A 22,714-nucleotide genomic window follows, 5' to 3' on the forward strand; every position below is an offset into this window, starting at 1 on the left:
GCAGCGCGGGGTATAAGACCCGCTACAGATAATTAGCAGTAGCGCTGTCTGCAACGCACGGTATAGCAGTAGCGACACGCGCTACTACTACAAGTTAGCTGTGGCGCCGTATCAGTAGCGTGGGCACCCGCGCTACTGATACACCCAAAATCCGCGCTGCTGCTACGCTTTTCCCTAGTAGTGTCGCCTGGTGGCATTGCCGCATGACCAGACTAACCAGTACAGCTACGAGGCACAACTTACCAATAGTGCCCCGGAATACTAAAGAAACAATTGACGCCGCATTGTTCCAGAAAAGGAAAAGCTCACGAACAAAAAAAAGAAGTTCACGAGTTTGTTAAAAAAAGTAAAAGGTTCACGTAATCAAAAAGATTCACAGAAAATTGAAAAAAGTTCACTCATATGAGGAAATAGTTCACGGATTTGAAGAAGTTCATAAAATTTTGAAAAAAGTTCACGAAAGACAACATAGTTCAAGGAATTTGAAAAAAAGTTCATCAAATTTTAAGAAAGTTCATTGAATTTGAAATTTTTCATTGAATCTGAAAACAAAATCATCGAGTTTTTTAAAAAACGTTCACTGAATTTGGTAAAAGTTCATAGATTTTTTTAAAAGGTTATATAATTTGAAAAAATTTCACTAATTTGAAAAAAAGTTCGTCTAGTTTAGGAAAAAGTTCATCGAATATTAGAAAAAGTTCATCAGTTTTGAGTTTTTTAAAGAAATTTAAAAAGGAAATAATGAAAAGTAAAACCGTCCATAAACCAAATCACAAACCGGGAAAAACTAGTGTGGGAAGCTTCTAGAAGCTTCCCAAAAATTGGGGCTTTCACGAACGTGACGAACGTAAATAAAATGATAAAAGAGACATATTTGTAAACCCGCGGTGGGGTTGCCTGGTGGTTTGATCACTCCCCGCTAAACCAAGTGGTCGCTCTTTTGAATCCTGGTTCTGTCACCTTTTTGCGTTCGAAAATAATAGAGAGAAATACCTCAGGCACCCTCTACATGGGCCGGCCCAGCATGGGGCGCTGCAGGCGCCAGTTTGCGAAATGCACTCAAACGGGCGTCTGCGGCACTAAATAGGAAACGCCGTCCGTAAGAGTATCTCTCGCCACCAGCCCACCACCAATGGATGCCACCATTTTCACTTAGCTACCATTTCAGCCTGTCATCATCTGTTAAAATGACAGTATTTTGTTTTGTTTGAATGTCAGTAACATTTATATGTTGGTCAACATGCATGGATGTAGTACTCCGTATATGGGAAGAATGGACCCGGTCAAGAAAATAGGACTGGACCAAAAGCTCGTAACGCGTGAGCTTAATAAGCGCTAGATAGTTCGGCTCGTTAAACTCGTAGCTCGCTTCTTAATGAACAAAACCAATCATTGATTTCAGCTCGTTAAGGTTAACAAGCTTAACGAGCGAGCTAATGAGTTTCATGAGTAGCTCGTTAAACTCGTTAGTAACAACACAACACATATTCTTATCTTACGTGATAAACTTTTGTAGAAACTTAGCCAATCTATTTAATCTAATCGATATATGAGGCAATAAACTACTACATTTCTTTTTGTAGTCATCATATTTCATCTTGAAAACCACACTTACACATTCATCCTGTATATCGTAACACATTATAATCTGTTAACGAGCGCTCACGAGCTTAACGAGCTTCAAACAAGCCGAGCCGAGCATGATTTTCTGCTTGTTAATCTTAACGAGCTTAACGAGCCGAGTCTTAACGAGCACGAGCTTAACGAGTACGAGCTTAACGAGCCGAGCTGCTCGTTAGTCCACCCCTACAAGAAAATACTCCCTCCGTTCCTAAATATTTGTCTTTTTAGATATTTCAACAAGTGACTACATACGTAACAAAATGAATAAATCTACACTCTAAAATATGTCTATATACATCCGTATGTGATAGTCCATTTGAAATCTCTAAAAAAACAAATATTTAGAAACGAAGGTAGTAATATATACTGTACACTGCTCTGCTTCCTCCATGTCAACTTTGTAACGTGCAAGTCTCCCCTCGTAATTCGTGCCTAACATGGTGCATTCAACATGTAGATCGATATCTATGCATTGCGAATCTAGCTTAGCTGGGTCTTCTCAATGTGAGGCGGGACGTGCCTATAAGTAGCATCGTCCTCTCCATCTTGCACCAATTAAGAGTCGCGTCTTGATCTTAATTAGATATCCTACTCACCGCCATCCTTAGCTCCAGCCTCCAGCAATGGCTTATGCATCTGCTTGTAGGACGACCATCATCCTACTCGCCGCCGTTTTAGCCGTGTTGGTCCTGCCATCCTTAGCTTGTCGAAAGGCTCGAGCTCCGGCCCCGGCTCCGGCGCCCATGCTATTGTGCCAGGATTGTGACTCGCGGTGTCAATCGGCTTCGATGTGCGATGCCTACGTTGCCGCGGCGGGGTGCGGAAATGCCTGCAGCGGCGCGACGCCGGACTGCGAGCCCTGCATGTCCGAGGTCCTCCAGTCCTGCACGGCCAGCTGCAACGAGGGCTGCACCAGGAACTGCGTTGGCCAGTGCGACTGCGCCGGCTCATGCAGCCAAGCCTGCGGCGAAGGCGCCCGGAGTACATGTCAGTACAAGTGCGTCTACTCCTACTACGCGGTCAAATCATGCCACGAATGCCAGGACAGTGCCCGCACGCGGTGCACCGATACCTGCAACACCGACTGCAAGGCCAACTGTGTCAGCAGCTGATCGATAATCCTAGTAGGCCCAAGTGTAAGGTGTTGTTGTACCCCCACCATGTATAGGGTATAGGAATAAGATAAGTGCATGCAGCGGTGTATGATCATTGCACACGTATGCCTGCTGCTTTGTGCATCCATAGATGTATTACACTATTACTAATACTATCTGTATACCTCCATGGATGGCATATGGTCAACGTACGTGTATCCTGCTGCTTTTCTGTCGATAAAGCAAAGAATGATCTATCTCAGTAAGTCAATGGATTCTAGTTAGGATATCTTTAGCGCGGATCCTGAATACGCCCATATATGTCCGGACCAAGCTGTCCGATGTAGTTTGTCATTCAATGTGGTACCTCATCGATCCATGAAGGCGTCCGCTTGTCCTAATTCCACAAACCAGACGCAAACTTTACAGGAGCCCGGACCTCCGGCATGTAGGACTCCGCACCCTCGGCCCACTCAAATCTCTTTTCCAGGCCACCTTTCTTCCACTGCCACTGCTCTCCTCTTGCTCTACATCCTCGCTCATCTCATCCGATGTCGTCGTTGTACCTCTCTGCTCACCGCCAAGGCATTGTTGGATGCATGCATCCTCCACCCACGTGTCTGCCCGCCTTGGACTACGCCACTGTCCACTCAGGATCCGTCCGCAGCCAGGTACCCTCAGCCCCCTACCGATGCCCTTAATGGCGGACACCACGCCCAGTACGTGTTCAATCAAATGCCATTGAGGTTTTTTTGTCCTTCTTATTGTTTCTAGAGCAAAGAGCGATGGCGGAGTACTCTGCGAATGGAGGAGGAGTTGTTGTTTGGTGCCTGGAAGGTCATATTTGCAGACTTTATAGGCATGAGGCATGGGGGCTCGACGTCTTGGCAAAAGTTGCATTATTCGTTCCATGAGCAAAAGCACTTCACGCCCTACGACTTGCACGTGATCCATGACCGCAATGTGAAGTCGTTAGGCCATCTGTGGTACGTCATCTCCAACTTCGTCGTGAAGTTTTGTGGTACGGTTGCACAAGTGAAGACAATGTGGCCACCAGGCTCGTCAACCATGAAGATAATTAGTTTTTCTTTTTGTTGCTCTACATGTTGGTAAATTCATTGATTCACTGAATGTGTGCAGCTTCATAATCCTCACGTTGTATAGCTTGAACGCGCTGCCGCGGGACCGAGAGTATACCAATTACGTTCATACATTGTTGAATGAAGCTCAAGAGGCACAGTGTTGGGACGCTATCTGCCGATTCTGAGTCGAGTATCGTTGAACTCGGAGTCGATGAATCGAAAAATATGTTAAATATCCAGTTATGTCGGATGTAATATTTAAATTTTAACTATTGTTGTACTAGCTATAGGGATATTTGCATGTCATTTATGCATGAATTGTGCTATTTTTTATATAATTATTTTAAGTGTTGCGAACTTTAAGGAAAAAATAGGAGCAGGCATTTAGGGGATAGGGTTGGATGGCCAATTCCCATATTCATGTGTGCAGACAAATACGGTGTCTGTTTTAAGGGTCGATGTTGGTGATGTTGTTAGTTCATAATACATATCCAAGAGATGCGAAATGGGGCGTCCAAAAAAAAGTAGGGCAGGAGAGAGAAGGCTTTTTGGCACCATTTTTTTTTCCTGCCGTGGTAGATGATGAAGAAGTGGTGTCCTAAAATATATCACAACTGTGTTTTGCATCCACTTAACCATTGGATCTAGTTTTTTTAGCACAAAGTGATACAAAATGGCCATTTTCTTGTGGTCCCTTGCTGCCCTAAAAAAATGTGACAGTCGCGCGGCTGCTCTATATTTGTAGCACTTGGGCCAAAATATTGGTCTACCTAAAAAAAATTGCATCAGAATTTGGAGATACATCATCTAATCATCTACCAGAGAACGTTTTTTTGGTTCAAATGCCCTAAAAGGCTGTTTTGCCCTATTATACATCATCTTTTGGAAATACTCTAACGGTTCCATAGTCTCTAATAAAGTCTTGTGCGCGAAATGGATAGAAAATTATCCATTTCCACTCAGCTACTCCCTCTGTTTTAAAATAGATGACTCAATTTTGTACTAACTTTAATACAAAGTTGGGTCATCTATTTTAAAACGGAGGGAGTACCATTTAGCATGTCATCATCTGTTGAAATGAGAGTATTTTCACCCGCAAAAAGAATGACAGTATTTTGTTTTGCTTTGGATACCAATAGCATTATATGTTGGTCAACATGCATGGATGCATATGGGAGGACTGGACCGGGTCAAGAAAATAATACTGTATACTCTGCTCCCTACATGTCAGCTTTGTAACATGCATGTAACGGGCAAGTCTCCCATCGTAATTCGCGCGTAACATGTTGCATTTAGCATGCGGATCGAGATCTATGCATTTCGAATCTAGCTTAGCTGGGACTCCTATGCACTGCGAGCTGGGTCTTCTCAGTGTGAGGCGTGGCGTGCATATAAATAGCATCGTCCTCTCCATGGTACTCACACCAATTAAGAGTCGCCTCTTAATCTTAGATACCATCCTGATCTCTTAGTTCCAGCAATGGCTTCACAGGCGGCATCTGCTTGCAGGACGACCATCCTACTCGCCGTCGTTTTGGCCGCGTTGGTCCTGCCATCCTTAGCTTGTCGGAAGGCTCTCGCTCCGGCTCCTGCGCTGGCTCCAAGTCCAGGTCCGGCGCTGGCTCCGGCCCCGGCTCCGGCATCTGCAATACTATGTCAGGATTGTGACTTGCGGTGTCAGTCGAAGTCGATGTGCGACGCCTACGTCGCCGCGGCCGGATGCGGAAATGCCTGCAGCGGCGCGACGCCGGACTGCGAACCCTGCATGTCCGAGGGCCTCCAGTCCTGCACAGCCAGCTGCAACGAGGGCTGCTCCAGGAACTGCGGTGGCCAGTGCGACTGCACCGGCCCATGCAACAAATCCTGCGGCGACGCCACCCAGCGCGCATGTCAGAGCAAGTGCGCCTACTCCTACTATGCAGTCAAGTATTGCCACGAATGCCAGGACAGTGCCCGCACGCGGTGCACCGATGCCTGCAACAGCGACTGCAAAGCCAACTGTGGCAGCGGCTAATTGATAATCCTAGTGGGCCCAAGTGTAAGGTGGTTTGTACTCCATATGTATACGAATAAGATATGAGTGCATGCAGCGGTATATGATCATTGCACACGTATGCCTGCTGCTTTGTGCATCTATAGATGTACGTACTGTATTACACTATTACTGGAGTACTATCTGTATATACCTCCATGAATGGCATATGGTCAATGCAGGTGTATCCTGCTGCTTTTCTGTGGATAAAGCAAAGAACGATCTATCTCAGTAAGTCAATGGATTCTGAGTTAGGGCATCTTTAACGCGGACCCTCAAAATGACCAAACTGTCCGATGTAGTTTGTCATTCAACATGGTAACTCATCGATCCATGGAGGTGTCCGCTTGTCCGAATTCCACAAACCGGACGCAGACTTTGCTGGAGTCCGGACCTTTGGCATGTAGGACTCCCGCACCCCCGGCCCAGTCAAATTCCTCTACTGAGCCATTTTTCTTCCACTCAATCGTTGCTCCCCCTTTGCTCTACATCCACACCCTCCTCATCTAATGCCGTCGTTGCACCTCTCTGGCCACCGCCAAGGCATTGTTGGACGTCTGCATCCTCCACCCCACGTGTCTACCCACCTTGGACCACACCGCCCTCCACCTAGGATCCGTCCGCAGCCAGGTACTATCTGCCCTCTACTGACGCCATCAATGGCGGATACCACGCCGGGCACGTGTTCGGTCAATTTTCATTGAGATTTTTTGACCTTCTTGTTGTTGCTTGGTGCGTGGAAGGTTGTATTTGCGGAGTTTGTAAGCATGGGGCAAGGGGAGTCGACGTTTTGGCAAAAATTGCATTCTTTGTATCATGACCAAAAGCATTTTGCGCCTATGACTTGCACGTGATTCATGATCACATTTAAAGTCTCTACGCCATCTGTGGTACACCATCTCCAACTTCGTCACGGAGTTCAATTTGTGGTGTGGTTGCACGAGTGGAGATAATGTGGCCACTGGACTCGTCAACCATATAGACCATAAGGTTTGCTTCTTGTTGCGTTACATGTTGGTAAATTCATTGATTCACTCGATGTGTGCAACTCGATAATCATCATGTTGTAGAGACTGGACGCGCGGTTGTGTTGTACTACAGGACGGAGGGCAAACCATTTACGTTCATACATTGTTGAATTAAGCTCAAGGGGCACAGTGCATGGGACGAGACTCGAATATCGTTGAATTCGAGTCGATGAATCAGAGAACTTGTTAAACATCCTGTTATGTAGGATATACTATTTATATTTAAACTAACTAGGGATATTTGTATATTATTTATGAATGAATTGTGTTATTTCTATAATTATTTTTAGAGTTGCGGACTTTAAGGGAAAAAAACAGGAGCGGGCATTTAGGGGATATGGTTGGATGGCCGACTCCTATATTCATGTTTGCAGACAATTATGATGTCCGTTTTGGGAGTTAGCGTTGGGGATGCCATTTCCATAAGAGCACCTCCAAGGGACGCAAAATAGAACGTCCAAAAAAATATGGCAGGAGAGAGAAGGTTCTGGCAACATTTTTTTTCTGCCATGGCAGATGAGATGATGTAAAAGTAGTGTCCTAAAATACATCACGGCTATGTTTTACATATACTTAACAATTGGACACACAGCGTTTTTGGCACAAAGTGATGTAAAATGGCCATTTTCTTGTGGTCCCTCGCTTCCCTAAAAAAATGCGCAGGTCGTGTGGCTGCTCTATATTTGTAGCACTTGGTGCCAAAATATTGATTTGCCCTAAAAAAATAGCATCAGAATTTGGAGATACATCATCTATTAGAGAACATTCTTTTTTGTTAAAATGATGCTTTACCCTATTATACATCATCTTTAGGAGATACTCTAACGGTTTTTCGAGAGTACAAAATGAGACCAACCCAAGAACTAACCCTTGTTGGCATTTTTTTTATAGAAGAAACTCCGCGAGCACCACGCGTCCGAGCCGGGACTCAAACTCGGGTGGGCTTGCAGCAACCTCAGCTGCCCAGCTAACGGGTCGACGCTCCGTCCTCATACTCTAACGGTTTCATAGTATCTAATAAAGCATCATGCGCGATATGAATAGAAAATTATCCATTTTCACTTAGCTACCATTTCAGCATGCCATTATCTGTTGAAATGACAGTATTTTGTTTTGCTTTGGATGCCAGTACTGGGGTAGCACGATGTAGTATATGGGAGGAATGGACCCGGTCAAGAAGGGAGTACTGTATACTCTGTTCCCTCCATGTCAACCTTGTAACATGCATGGTAACGTGCAAGTCTCCCCTCGTAATTCGTGTGTATCGTGTGGCATTCAGAATGCGGATCGAGATCTATGCACTGCAAGTCTCCCCTCGTAACTCCGAATCTAGCTTAGCTGGGTCTCCTATGCACTGCGAGCTGGGTCTTCTCAGTGTGAGGCGTGACGCGCATATAAATAGCATCGCCATCTCCATGGTACTTACACCAATTAAGAGCCGCGTCTTAATCTTAGATACCTTTATCTCTTAGCTCCAGCAATGGCTTCACATGCATCCGCATTTAGGATGGCCATCCTACTCGCCGCCGTTTTGGCCGTTTTGGTCCTGCCATCCTTAGCATGTCGGAAGGCTCGAGCTCCGGCTCCGGCTCCCGCTCTGGCTCCAGCTCCAGCTCCGGCGCTGGCTCCGGCCCCGGCTCCGGCGTCCGTGATACTATGCCAGGATTGTGACTCACGGTGTCAGGCGGCGTCGATTTGCGATGCCTACGTTGCCGCGGCGGGCTGCGGAAATGCCTGCAGCGGCGCGACGCCGGACTGCGAGCCCTGCATGTCCGAGGTCCTCCGAGTCTGCTTGCCCAGCTGCAACGAGGGCTGCCCCAGGAACTGCGCTGAGTGCGACTGCCCCAGTGTATGTGCCAATGCCTGCGACGACGGCGCCATGCGCCAGTGTAAGGAGAAGTGCGTCTACTCCTTCTACGCGGTCGACTCCTGCCACAAATGCTGGGACAGGGCCCGCGCGCGGTGCACCGATGCCTGCAACAGCGACTGCGAGGCCAACTGCGTCAGCGGCTGACCGATAAATGCTAGGCCCAAGTGTTGTTGTGCTCGAATAAGAGATCAGTGTATGCAGTGGCATATGGTCATTGCACGCGTGTGCTGATCTATGGATGTATCACTAGCTGTATACCATCAGCCGCTCCACCGTGCTTACACCAGTTAAGAGTCGCATCTGAATTCTTTAGAGCATCTTCAACAGCCGCCTAACGTGTGGCGCGCTAAAAAATAGTTTGCAGCGCGTCCATCGCCTGAAAAAACGCGACGGACAGTGCTGGCTCTAGCAGCCGCGCTAAAATTTAGCACGCGCGTAGCTCCAGCAGCCGCGCTAAAATGAGCGCGCGCTATCGCACGCACATTGCGTACATATTTTTAAATAAAAAGATACTAAATAAAATTCATAGATAAAAACGATGCATAGTTTCATAGCATAGATAGATAAAACTACGGTGCAACGACATAAAAAAACTACTAGATAATGCAACTGCAACCTACTGCCAGTCGTCGTCGTCATCATCATCATCATCATCATCGTCGTTGGCCTGGTCTGAGGTATCGAGCTACATGTCGTCCCAACGAGGATCATTAGCCGAAAAGATCGACTGTCCAACATTTTCAACGATATCGCACTGTGATAGCGCCAAGGCCTTCCGCCAACGCCTCTCCAACCGATCCGCCTGGCGCTTTGTCGTCCTCTCCGCCCAGTAGGCTTGCTCGTTGGCGACGTCCTCCGGGTGGCGCCGGCGCCACTCCGCCATGCCTTGCTCGTCCTCCCCGACGATGAGGAGGCGACACTGCCGCCGAGTGTGCTCCGCACGGTCCTGGTCCGTGATAAGACGAGGCGGAGGGGTGACGCCCTGCGCCTGCTGGCGTGTGTAAACGTCCTGGAAGTTCATCTACGTGCGCGCCCTGTCTAGGCGCCACGCCGCCGCGTCGTACGCGCGGGCGGCCTCATGCGCAGTCTGGAAGGTGCTGAGGCTGAGCCAGACGTTGCCGGACCGGATCTCGGTGTAGTACCAGCCGTTGGGGCGCTGGCGGACGCCGCGGTAGCCCGACACTCCTCGGCGGCGCGGCGGCATGGTGACGCGTCGGTGGCGGGGCGCTGGAGCGGCGAGGAAGCAAAGAAAGCTACGAGGAAGCGGGGGAGGCGCGCGTGGCAGTGTGGATAGCCGCGTGGCGAGCGCCGCAATTTATAGCGCGCGAACTGCCGCCTTTTCTCGCGCGCGCGCAATCCTTTCCCGCGCGCTAGTTTTCCGCCACTGCTGGAGCGCGCGAGAACGTCCCGTGCGCGCTAAACACCCAGTTTACCGCGCGTATGCGCCTTTTGGCGCGGCTGTTAGAGATGCTCTTAGCTCCTGCAATGGCTTCACATGCATCGAAAAGTGCATTCCATGGCCAAGCTCCATGGAGCCCTGATTTTTTAACCTTATTTTCAGCTCTTTATCAACTTATATGATCTGTGAAAAGTCAGTTTGTCACTACAATTTGTGGACTTGTGGAGCTCCCCATTGAATAGTTCACGTCAGGATCCTCTCTAGGGAACGTAGGTCAGCTCCTTATTAGCGTCCTAATTCTTTCTAGTTATATATCGCTTTAGGATTTCTGCTCGACCCCTCGTGTTGCCCCCGTGGGCGACCCGAGGGGAAACACTAGCCGCAGTTGAAATGTACGTCAGCTCCTTATTAGCGTCCTAATTCTTTCTAGTTATGTATCGCTTTAGGGTTTCTTCTCGACCCCTCTTGTTGCCTCGTGGGCGACCTAGGGGGAAACACTAGCCGCCGTTTCTTGACCCCGTCCGCCCACCTCCCCTCCTGCTAGCCGCCGTCTGCAGCGGCACCGGGCAAAGCCTGGCTCGCAGGGCGGCGGCGGGGCTTCTCCCCCCTCTGAGCGTCTCAGGCGGTGCGGGACGGCCAGATCACGAGGTGTCGGGCTAGCGCGGGTCCAGCGGCGCGGCGGGCGAGCATGTTGACAGCGACGGCTTGGATGCGAGTTCACGGTGAGGTGATGCATCTATGGATGTTCTTTAAATTTTATGAAGAGGACTCCTGCGGATCTTCCATGTGTCGCAGCTTAAAGAACACATTGAACCCTTTAACAGTCGCGGCATGGGCGCCCGCTCACGAGTGCCACGTCCGCAGGTTTTACTGTCGCGTTTTAGTGTGTCAAAGAGGACAGAAACAACACACCCCTCGCACCTCTCGCTCACAGCCTTCGTTCTCTTCTCTCCGCCGCCGCCAGCCTCACCGGCGCTCGTGCTTCATCTCCCGTCCCGAGCCCTCGACCCCAACACGCCGCCGCCTCATCTCCCCATCCCAGTCCCCCTCCCCCTCTATGTGACCTATCTCCTTCCCCTTTCTCTTCTCAATCTCGATCCATGAAAGTGGGCGGCAGGGGCGCCATCGACCGCGACGCTAGCCGCTGCCACACGAAGGATCGAGTCCCACATTCATGTCCTCATCTCCACGCCACCTCTCTCATCACGTCGAGGTGGCAAGCGGGCGTCGCTCGCACCACTCCCTCCTCTCTCGGGGATCCCGCCGGATCAGAGGCTTGCGGGCATGGTGGCGGGCGTCTCCAGTAGCGGCGGCGACCTGCAGGCCAAGGGCTACGGCGGGGGCGCTCGATTTGATCCAGCCTAATGGACTGGTCCCTTCAGGAGAGAGAGGGAGAAGGAAGGAGAGGAGGGAGAAAGAGAGGAACGAGGAGAGGGAGCTGCAGCGGCGGATGGGAGAGCATCACCGACCATCGCATCTCCCCCCTCTCCCCCCTCACTTCTAGTCAACGCTGCCGTCTCCATCCCCGCAACATCTTCGTCACACGCAGCCGCCTCCTTCCGCACCCCTCTTCGTCGCGCACGGCAACAAAGGGAGGTCCTCTCAGGTGAGATCACACAATCCTCCATAACCTTCTCTACAGTCAGTCAGCCACGCAAAAACAGTGAGGAATCTGATGCGTGCGTGCTATTGTTATTTTGGCTGTCTAAAGTGTCCCTTGAACTAATCCAGCAACCTGACATTTCTTGGTATCTAACTAACATCATTCTTATGACAGGGAGTACTAGTATTATTCAGTTAGCATGCTTTTCGTGGAAGAGGAGTGAGGATGTAAAGGTTAGAAAATGGTAACTGAATGAGTGCTCTCTTTTTTCTGCCTCTGAATTGAAGAAATATATTTGTTAATATATAGAAGCTTAGATCTGTAATCAAGCTGTGAAAGAGAGTACTGTAATAGAGACTTCTATAACCAGATGTATGTACCTGCATTTACACCTTAAATATCCCTTAATTAGTTCTGTATGGTTCGTCTAATTCATGTTGAAATGATTTTCTTTAGTCTGTTAATTGTATAGGTAATTAGACGGTGTAGTACTATGGCGGTGGTATACTGATTTGGAGTAATAATTACTGACATGACTTCGTGGGTACAATCTTACAGGTTTATGATATTAAGAATTAGCAGCGTGTTTTTTTGTTTGCTGCTGGATTTCCTAACAATCTGTCTCTTCTGTTGTTAATTGATATGCAGACTTGCTGTTTTTCATTCAGTTGAAGAGCTCTCCAGGCTTAACATCTTTCTTGGATAATTGTGTTGTTAAATATGAAGGTATATGATTGGTTTCTCAACTCATGTATCGATAAGCATTTTTTTTCATCCTCAATATATTGTTGCTTGCCTGACATGTCCTACATTTGTCAGGTGTCCGAGGACGTTCAGTTCTTGTATGCGGCGTAAAACTTGAACTACCTACAGATGATTTCGCCAGTTCAACGGAAACTTAGAATAACCAAGGGAACTTTCTCAGTTTTTTTTGCTCTTCTCAGATTTTAGGCTGGGGGTATTAACATATATGCCAACCGTAAATTTAGATATTAATGTAAGATTAAATAGGGATAAATCCTTCTGCCATGTTGACTAATTAGAATTACAAAGAAGAAAAGAAATTATTAAAGAAGAGATATAGTCGAATAGGTTGTTGTGGTGTTTCTTTGATCTTCACTAGACCTCTCATTTTTGATTGGCATGGCGATGATCTGTTTCTTCTGGTGTTTCTCTGCTTCAAGATTCGCTCATGTGCCAAAGCCAGCTCGGGGAAGCCTTCCTGGACTCCTGATCAACCAGGACAATCACGACACGGTGAGTAGATTTTGAATCTTTCTTGCTTCGTCGGATCAGATTCGATGTGTATATGGTCGTTATGGACTGCTGACTGCTTAATGTTGTGTTTCCTCTGTGTACTATGGTGCATGTTGTTTTCAGAGCTTAAGCGAGCGGAACATCAAAGGAGGATCTTGGGGATGACGGAGGCGTCGACGACAACCTCAAAGGCGAGAGGTATTGCTTTCATGTCTCTGCGTTTCTTACTTTATGCAACTCTGTCGGTATTAAGGTCGTATATTCGGTGGGAGCAACGAAAATTGAATTTGTTAATGTTTAGAATTTGGACGATCTGTTTGATACGATATGTCTGCACTGGTGATGTTGAACATTGTTCAAGACACTGTGGGTTCAGGTGTGAGGAATACAATTTGACTTGCAGGGTTCAGGCTACTCTCTTGTGCTTGTTTTGCCTTGTGATTACTTGAAACTGCAGCCTGCAGATTGAATGGGCACTTGATTTGTTAGGGCGGAAGGCTTAAGCAAAGAAAGCTGCTGCTCTTTGAGCTGTAGTACATTTCATTTGAGAGCCAGATGAGGTCCGTTAAATTAGGATTAAAGTCTGCACAATAATTAAAAACACTGAATAAGCAAGGCCATTCAGAAGCAGCACCATTGCTACTAGCTAAGGTAGATTAGGCCACGACATGTCCAAGCCATGTTATGCTTGTACCCTGTGCATATCTAGCTGTTTTCTTACAGCTCCGCTAGCATCATAAATTAATTGTGGGATATGATGCACATGAGTAGTCTTCTGTTTATTTTTCACCAGCAGAGTACCACTCTTATTAGTGCATTTGTTTTTTTTAAGATGTGTACATTTAGGAACAGGTTTAAAAATTAAATGAACACAATAGTTTGGTTTGCAACTCCCCACTTAGTTTGCAATCATCTACATCAAATGGCAATGATGAAGTATTCAACGTTTGTGTTATGTCTAGATGAACTTTGTAGTTAGAAAGGAGTTCTGAAATTGCTAGGGGGCATGTTTGGTTTAATGTAAAGTTGACATATATATACATAGACACGAGTTTTCCTGATTCATGTGTATATAACCAAACTCGTCCAAAAGATAGCATATGGAAAATGGAGTCAAAATAATGGATTTCTACTTTATATCAGAGCGCTTACCCAACTCGTCCATTTGGATTTTGGTAGATATAGTCAAGTATATTCACTCGCATCATGAAGAAGTTCCTCTTTTGGTTTGGAGGTCCATTTGTTGATATGAATTGCTTCATAATATATCTAACCAATGAAAGTTTGATGTATACGTATTAACACATATGTATGTCCTGACCTTTTGTTCTTTTTTTTCAGGTTCATATATCATCGCACTGATTTATTTTTTCATTAGGTTGTGATGTCAAGGTTACATATGTACACCACTTATTCATTAGTTCACTGTAAATTATTTAGGTATATAATTATATCTAACAACCAAAAAGCTCACTGGCTTTTCGGGGATAATCAAGCCAATCAAGATGTTCTCCTGGGTGTGAGGAAGAACCCAACCCTAGCCCCTGCGTCGTCCCCCCGCGGGCGACTCGGGCGGCGGCGCGCCCTCCCCCGCCCTCGCCACCGGCCGCAGCCGCCGGGGCAAAGCCCCTCGCGGTGGCTGGCGGCGGGGCCCCTCTCTCCTCCGCTCGAGGGTGGCCGGTGCGGGGCGGCCTTCTCTGGCGGCGGCGTCGGGCGTGCGTGGGGCTCGGCGGTGCGGCGGCGGTGGCTCCCGACAGAGGCGTGCTTGCGGCGACGTGGTGGGCGGCGGCGGCGGCGCGGCAGCTACGTGCCCGTGATGGCGGCGATGGCTCAGATCTGGCCATGGGCTGCAGCGGGCGGGTTCTGGCGGGCCCCTTCTCTACGGGCTTCGTCTTGGCCTCCCTCTCCTATGTCGGGGCTGGAGGTGGGCTGGTGCTGGTGGAGGTGGGAGGCGTGTCGGCCGGATCTGACGCGATTTTTCCGGCCGGCGGCACGGGTTGGGGCAGCGGTCGGGCGTGGCTGCTGCTCCGGCCGTGGGCGGCAGCGCGGGGAGGTCCTGGTGGTGGCCTCCCGGTGGTGCGGCGGCTACACGGTGGCTGGCGGCTCTGCCCGCGACGGCGGCCGGCTTCTCCGGCGTCGGCTCGTCTGCGGTCGGGCCGTTTCGACCTTCGCTTCCTCTCTTCGTCGGTCGGCCTCTACTTACATCGAAGGGCTGGCCCGCTCCTAGCTGCAGTCCATCGCTCGTCTCGCGCCCGGTGTCGCAGGACCGAGCTCGTCTCGCGCCCGGCAGCAGGACCGAGCTCGTCTCGCGCCCGGCCGCAGGGTCGAGCTCGTCTCGCACCCGGTGCAGCAGGACGGGTCGATGGAGGCCAATTTTGGCCGGCCTTTTGGGTCTCGGCGCTGGGGGCCGCCCAGGGGCGTGAAAGGCGCGGCCTTTCCACTCATCTCTTTGGTTGGGGTAGCGACGGGTCTCGGGTGAGGTGGTGTCAAGGTCTTGGATGCCGGGGCGGCGGCCTTGGTGGTGGTAGCGCGGTGCTCTTGGGCAGAGGCCGTTGCTTGGTGTTGCCTGGTGACCATGGCCGTGTGGGCGGCATGGTGGCTGGGGTGTGGCGTTCGGTGGCGATGAGTGTTAGCTGGGGTGAAAAGCTGCTCTATCTTCGGACGGACCGGCGGCGGCGTAGCGCGTTACCTTCTTGAAGGCGTCGTCGCGGCTCTCATCAGTCATCATGTTGCTCCAGAGGAAACTCTGACCCCCGGGTCGGGCGGTGGCGGCGCGTTGGCGTCGTAACCTTCTTGGAGGCGCCGCCTTGGAGCTCACGGTTCGTCATATGCGGCTCCATCTCTTCGCGGTGGTGTGTTCACGGTGGAGGACCCCGATTGTTCTTGTAGTGGTAGGGGTGGTGTTGCTGCGCTCAGCACCTATGTATCCCGTCTTAGGTGTGTGCGTGTGTCATGGGTTGCGTTTGTATTTGGGTTGTGGTGGATCTTTGCTTTATATATAAAGCGGGGCGAAAGCCTTTTTCGGAAAAGCTCACTGGTCCTGAATCCTGGGATATGGAAAGTTTGAAGAGGCCCAACAGGCCCGTCCCAGTGGCTACAATGAACTCATTTCGAATTGTCAAAGATGTGAAAATGCTTTTCTGGACACACTTAAGAATTCATTTTATTTAGTATTCATTTCATACAATGAACTCATGTCATTTAGTATTCAACAAGACCATCTTTTTTTCCATGGACACACCTATGAACATGATTGAATTGTGTTTCCATGAAGCGTAATTGTCGGTTCGCAGGGTGTGCTATATCATCCACCTTGTAAGACTGCCACTATCTGTTAATATAGACCTATTACCTTGCTATGCCTGATGCAAGTTTGTAATAAATTATGGAACAATTCGGGAGGTTAAAGTCAGCAAAGATTTGCATGTTCATCTGTAGTCAATCTTTGCATGTTCATCTGTAGTCAAATCACTTTGGTTGTATATAAATGTCATCAAGGATTAACCTGGACCAACGGACGTGCGTAGGCTGACGCACATGAACGCTCAGGAGGCGTGCCAATGGCACGGCCCAACCACTAGTTCTAGACCATACACCACTCTTTCATACTACTATGCCAGCTCCTGTGTATCTTCCGGTCCTGAATGTGGTGCCAGAACTGATCCTTGACCATAAAGAGAGGTAACAATGCTCAGTTGCAGATTCTTGTACAGTGGCCCATGGATGATTACCACAGCCTGCAACGACGCTGTCCACCGGCAGTTCCGGCACCAACATGGCCGCATGGGGACATGCTGCCTCCCAAGGGATACTGCATCGTCAGCGGTACGTATGTCACAGCATCCAAGCTGACTTTGCGTTCGGAAGTTATAATTTGTACATCTTCGCCTTTACGATCAGTACTGGCTTAACGTGTCTACATTTATTATTTGACAGTAGCGTCGTCGTCCGTGACGTGGAGCTGGGGCTCCAGGGAAAGATTTACACATGCATGAGCGACCACCAGTGACCCTGATGGGCACACCAATCACTTTCTGCCATACCACGTCTCTTTCATGCGGCCGGTGGCCTTCGAAGCAAGTAGGTACGTAGGATCCAAATGGAAACTATGAAATATATATGGGACACACTTTGACCTTCTTGTGTTCTCTTTTTCTGCGGATGGCATTCTTGTGATGCTGGAAAACTTCTGGTGTTGGAAAATACACTGACGCTGGAATACTCAAGAGAAATTTCGCATGTTCCTCCATCCATTACAAAATGCATAGGACTAAACCAGTGTCATCGTGAAGCTACTAACCAGATAAACATTTTTAAAAAAGCAAGATGAAATGTCTACATTGGTTAGCGAGTGATATATTTCTTTTCAGAGAAAAGGCAATGCGCTTGACTTTATAAATAAAGTCATGAGGACGACTACCTAAACCAACAAAGCAAAATTATGTTTTATAAACAAAGTAGCATACAGACCAGCCACAACAGGGCAAAAGCGCAGAAACATTCCTCCCATCCTGATGGAGGTGGAGTTATGTTTTATCTCATTGTTTCGGACAGCAATGAGATAAAACATAATTCCACGTGCATCACGAGGAAGCAGCAAGATCTTGCTGGAATAGGGTAGACGCCATTAATTGAACATGGGAGATTAGCACTTTCGTGGCCTCGCAATCAGCTTTCTTAGTCAATAATTTTCACTGCTGAAAAATGATAACAATTTAAACAAACAATCGGCAGGTTTATTAGGAAGACATGCTTAAGAGTAAATTTGTTTCTGGTGGTCCATGAGACCCGGTAGGTTTATTAGCGGGTGATACAGACTCCTACAGGCCGGGTAGGTAATTTCGTATAGCATTTTGTACTGTCATCCAACAAGATGGGCCAATTAAACAGAAGTGCAGTAGCTGCTATACCATCCAAATCTTTAGGCTTGAGAAAGCAACTCATATAGTATATAGCTGCTCTCTTAAATTTGACTTTGTCCGACAAACGTCTTGTACGAGCCGGGCAGGAATTTTAGTGCAACCCAAGTCATGCCCATGGTCTGGTCCTGGTGCATATGCTTACACTACGGGTGACGATCCTCGATCCCATATTTTGTTGAGAATTTGTGCAGTTAGATATTTTCTTTTCTTTTTTGGGGAATGTGGTACTCCCTCTGATCTTTTTTTTTAAGTTCCTTCGATCCATATTATTTGTCGAATGGGTGCATCTAGATGTGGGAGTACATATTTTCAAACACATATAGAAATAATTCTTAGTTCATTTCAACCTGCAAAAAAATGCTCAGAGCAGCAACATGCACATTACACATGCATGATCAACAACCGGTGACCCTGAGTCCTTGATACTGATAGGCAGGCACACTAAGAGGTAAGAACTTTCCACCCTGCACCTCTCATTCATGCAACCAAGCAAAAGAAAACGGCAGTGGATACTTTTTGAGACCTTGATCACAGGAGATGAAAGTAAATCTTTCACTACTAGGGAAAAGCCTAACAGCAGCGCGGGTTTTAGGCCTATCAATAACGTGGGCAGGAGCGCTACTGGTACGGCGCTACAGCTAAAGGTTAGCAGTAGTGTGGGTTAACCCACGCTACTGCTATATTACTAGTAGCGCTTCTCCCAGCCCGCGCTACTACTATTGTTTTGTATTTTATTTCTTTTTTATTTCATGTTTGTATTCATACACCTTTATACAAGTTTTCATACAGCAGAAATTTAGAGATTGTTTTTACATCATAATGAGTTAATTATTACATCACGTGGTGAAAGAACCGTGGACTAGTTTCAAGTGGATGGACATCCACTTGAAACTAATCCGCGGTTCTTTCATCCAATGATATAATAAATATTATCATCATCATTATATCATTAACAACTTATCAACATAATACATCATTGTCATATAACACCTCCTCATGATCATCGTTTTCATCAATGAGACATCACATAGCAAGTTGGTCACTAGTCATAATCACAACTACTCTTCATCATCAACTCTAACACATTGTACCACATAGGACCTACTACATTCTCTTAGGACCCACTATATTCTCTTAGGACCTACTATATTCTCTTAGGTAAAATAGCATAAAACAAGATAGTTCCTGACTCTCCATTATGGAAAATGGAGATTATCCTGTCTTCAATTCTTGCATTTCGCACAATGTTGCTTCCAAGAACCTCCTTACGACTGTCCATATATTTTTTCCATTCTTTAATTACCATGTGTTCACCGGTTTTAGAAATCCGATATGGCCAGGTGATATTCGTAGGATGACCTGGCTGTATGTTCAAAACATCAAGGCGACCATTCTGATACATCAGATGAGGCACACAATCCTTCGGGATTTTCTGTTGAAAAACATAGTAATAACTTCGTAGCTAGCAATGTAGTTCAGTTTTACAAGTATGCAAAAGATGCACGGATGTCGTAATAGTAAAATATCTTACCATGGTATCTCCATGGATGTTATCGTGGTTCAACACGTGCACTGGTGGCACGTATTGACCATAATGTGGAGGAGTTTGATAATAGATATTGTAATTCTCAAGATAAGTATAAAATGCTAGCAGATGATTTTTCTCCTGATAAGTTAATTCAGAGTCATCGGTGTAGTAGGTTCTGTATACCATCTTCCGCACATTCTTTGAAGAATCAAAATAAGCTGTCAATGGAAATAAGTTGTCAACTATTTTGAAATAAAGAATATAAATTAGTTAATAACTATGTTTGAGAAACTCACATAGCGGTAGAATTGGAAGCGTATCAACAAGGACCCAAATGTTCATATTGTCTTGGTCCATGTCAGGATCACCTAGATCCACGGTGACAAGCATACCCTCATAAAAACCATACATCTTGCAAAGTGCTTCCCAATTTGTGCAACCAAAATGGGTTACGCTCTCAAGAATTGTACAGATTTACTTCAAAATCCATACCATGATGGGTCCTTAGGTGAATTTCCTTTGTTTTGAAACTTTCATGGTCTTCAAAACCCATCCTCTCCAAGACATAGCGTCTTGCATGGCATGGGATAAGCTAGTCTAATTGTAAAAGATGAAAATTACACGTTGAAATAGTTAAAGTCGTGCTTAATTACGAAAAAACACTTGTCGTCGTTGCGTGCCATTTCAACATCGAATGTCTCCTGGAGCTTAATGCTGAAGCGCCGATCTTCATCCAGGTGAGGCCTGTCGCATAGACCTCGGTCGTCGTTGCACCAGTCGCACTCCCCCGGGAGACTTTCGTCGTCCGAGTACGATATTTTCTATGTTTATAATTCAAAGATTAAGCTTGTACAATTAAATATATGTACTACAAAAACTAAATTATATCATTATTATTCATCACGGGTCGACTATCGGTCTGTCGAGTATTTTCTTGAAAACTCTCAGCTCACGTGATGTATACATTCGACCGTTGTTGATGGTCGCTCCTCCTTTCGTTCCCAAGTGCATTACACCAAAATGTCTAGCACACGGGAATGAAGGAGAAGCGGCCCCCACGACAACAGTTGGGATTCTTCGTCCTCTTATATATGGTGGAGACTCTCCCTCATTGATTCCCCTCTGACATTTGCGACCGTCAGTGATGGTCGTTACTCCTCCTTCCCCTAGTGCATAACAAAGGTCTAGCACAAGGAGAAGAAGGAGAAACGACCCCCACGACAACAGTCGTGATTCTTCGTCCTCATATATGGTGGAGCCTCGACAGACTTAAAGTCAACCCAAAATATCGTTTAATTATCTTTCTAGAAAATCCAGGCCACTCGATATTTCCTACATATTCTAGCACAAGTCATGCCAAAATTTACGGAAAATTCCGGCATGACCTTTGCTAAAAAGGACATATCGAGCGCCTGAAATTTGCCGAAACAGAAATTAATCAACACTCCGGCAAAACATAGGCCACTCGGAGGTGTAACCTGCAAACATGACCGACCACTTGGGCAACCACATATCATATTTGAGACAAGATATACATGTTTTTATCTACATCATATCTTATAGGACTCATACTGACATGGAGATTTGGCTGGTCTCACCTCGAGGTCGGAGGGGGTCGGTGACGGGGACGACAGCGGGGATGATGGAGGGGCTCCTAGATTTCTGCAAAAACAAAAACCCTATAAGCTATCAAGTAATCAAATGCATACGCCTTGCATAGTGGGGTCCAATTTGAGCATTCAAAATAGGAGTACTTCTCCAATTTGAGCATTCAATAAGCAAAACCAAATCGTAAAATAAATAAGTATTCAAATTAGTTCTATTAATTCAACTAGTTCTTACTAAAAATAAACTTACTATAAATAAAAATAAACTAGTTCTTATTAAAAATAAACTAGTTCAACTAGTTATATTAATTTTCTTACTAAAAATACATTAGTTCTATAATTCAACTAGTTCTTACTAAAAATAAACTAGTTCAACTAGTTCTATTAATTTACTTACTAATTATATTAAACACTTACTAAAAATAGTAAAAAAAACTACATTATACAATTGTAAAAAAACTACAGTAAAAAACAGAAAAAAAAGAGATGGAGGGAGGAGGGGAAGGGAGGAGGAAGGAGAGAGGAGGAGGGGGAGGAGGCCGGTGGGATCGGAGGAGGGAGGGGCGGGGGGAGGGGGCGACCGGAGGAGGAGGAGGGAGGACCGGCCGGAGGAGGAGGAGGGAGGGGCAGTGGGAGGAGGGACGAGGGACGAGGGGGCGGCCTGAGGAGGAGGGAGGAGGGGGCGGCCGGAGGAGGAGGGAGGGGAGGAGGGAGGAGGGGGCGGCCGGAGGAGGAGGGAGGGGAGGAGGGAGGAGGGACGGAGGGAGTACCTCGGTGGAGGAGCAGCGCGGCGGCGGCGGCGAACGACGGGTTCAGCGCGGGCGAGAGTTAGTGAGAGGGAGAGTGGGTGAGAGGGTCGGGCGCGTGGTGAAGATAAGGTAAGGTAGTAGTAGCATGGTTTCATGAAAAGCGCTAAAGTAGCAGTAGCGTTGGGTACATATACACGCTACTGCTAAGCGGGGCTAGCCATCTGCGCCCAGTACAAACATAGCAGCAACACATTTTACTAGCACGCGCTACTGCTAAAGTTGTAGCCGTAGCGCGGTTTATTTAAACACGCTACTACTAAGTAGCAGTAGCGCACTATTTTGTCCAGCGCTACTGCTAAGATGCTGTGTATAAGGTTTTCTCTAGTAGTGTTCGCATGTCATCCATGAGCATAGCAGAAGCACCCTCGACATGCAAGGAGCGCCAGGCGGATTATATCAGCCAATCTCGTGAGATCGAAGCGGCAAATATTTGCTAAAACGGACATATATTCCTCTTCGATGTTATCGAGGTTTCGTCGATATATGCTCGTGGCAACACGGATTGATACGACGGTTTTGGTGTGTACTCTGGTAGTGGCGAAGGCGCTTCAGTCAGGTGTGTTGTGGGGTGTTGGCCTTCCGATGTTTTGTATGTCTTTTGTGCTTTATGTCGAGTCTAGCTATGTGCTGTTTAGGTTTTTGCCGTTTTTTCTTGATAAACCGAGCGGCTTCTTTTTTATTTCTCCTTTTATAACATTCATCTTTTATGTGGTGCATTTCTTTTTTGGGGTGTTCTTGTAATAGCCTTTCTAATCAATGATGAATTTGATAGCTTTCTCATCAACATTTGTTTTTTTTTGCTGGGATTTCCTATCAACGTTTGAAAAGAAAAGCAACGGAGAAATAGCCCATAAAAAATG

The 22,714-nt window shown here is 47.1% G+C and overlaps 1 long non-coding RNA gene and 1 pseudogene across 2 annotated transcripts; one reads left to right on the plus strand and one right to left on the minus strand.

The window, feature by feature from the left end:
- Nucleotides 1–9,414: 9,414 nt before the first annotated feature.
- On the minus strand, nucleotides 9,415–9,933 carry LOC147966318 (uncharacterized; annotated as a pseudogene).
- A 1,112-nt stretch (nucleotides 9,934–11,045) lies between these two features.
- LOC125512736 (uncharacterized) lies at nucleotides 11,046–17,059 on the plus strand. Of its 2 annotated transcripts, none has more exons than XR_015608839.1 (7): nucleotides 11,046–11,734; nucleotides 11,906–11,975; nucleotides 12,380–12,457; nucleotides 12,551–12,988; nucleotides 13,112–13,186; nucleotides 14,330–16,813; nucleotides 16,925–17,059. It is a non-coding gene; the product is annotated as an uncharacterized LOC125512736 (long non-coding RNA). The 2 variants fall into 2 exon arrangements; XR_015608838.1 differs by having other exon boundaries at nucleotides 11,906–11,964.
- The last annotated feature ends 5,655 nt before the right edge of the window (nucleotides 17,060–22,714 follow it).

This window comes from Triticum urartu, chromosome 6A (genome assembly GCF_056163025.1).
Source record: "Triticum urartu cultivar PI428250 chromosome 6A, HENAU_Tu73, whole genome shotgun sequence".
NCBI classification, from domain to species: Eukaryota; Viridiplantae; Streptophyta; class Magnoliopsida; order Poales; family Poaceae; genus Triticum; species Triticum urartu.